Below are 897 nucleotides of genomic sequence, written 5' to 3'. Positions count from 1 at the left end.
CGACTTTGCGTTAGAGATAACTTTAGTTGTGAGATGATCTCGTTTGTGCTCCAGAGATGGACGCTTATGTGAGAGATACATGATGACATAGATGAGTATCGTATGTTGAGTATAACGGGTTGGTAAGTGTATGTTTGTGAAGAGTGAATATATTTACATTCCTGATAAGTTATTTCTCTTCTAAGAATGTGTTTATTCTTTTCCTGTCTATATCTTTGTTTACTTTTTGCTCATTCAAACTCAAGCTCGAAACCGTAGAAACTGTTGAATGGCATCTCTTCATCTCTGTGGACGATAATTCCCGGATCAATATTTCCAAATCTTTTGTTGCTTGCCCTATACTGCATTCAACAATCAACCTGTCTAAATCTGAAGTTTTCTTTAGCCATAATATTAGTCGTCCAACTCAAGAAGATTTAGCAAAGGTCATGGGGGTGAGGCGGGTCTTGGGTACAGGGAAGTACCTGTAATTGCAAAGCATCTCAAGCATAGTTTGTTTTGATGAAGACAATATGGACATCAAGCTTTCATAAAGGATGTGCAAAAAGAATCTCAAGTCTTAAGCAAAGAACACACAATTTCAAAGTCTTGAAGAAATAATAAAGATTCAAGAATCAAGCAATAAATGGCAAAGGTATAAACAATACTCACTTTGACATATAATTGTTCACAAAATATACTCTCATGCATATCATAATCATGAACAAGTCTCATATATCAAAGAGTTCATTTAAAACCTTTTTCATAGTTAAAATTCAAAATAAAGGTTTTAGGAACCGGGTTGTCCCTATGGGGGAACCGGTTCCCAGCATTCTCAAATTTCAGCAATCTGTGGTTTACTATGGGGAACCGGGTTGTCCCTATGCAGGAACCGGTTCCCACGTTCAAAATTCAAAT

This window comes from Vicia villosa, linkage group LG6, assembly GCF_029867415.1.
Source record: "Vicia villosa cultivar HV-30 ecotype Madison, WI linkage group LG6, Vvil1.0, whole genome shotgun sequence".
Lineage (NCBI taxonomy): Eukaryota > Viridiplantae > Streptophyta > Magnoliopsida > Fabales > Fabaceae > Vicia > Vicia villosa.
Note: the sequence above shows the minus strand (reverse complement) of the source record.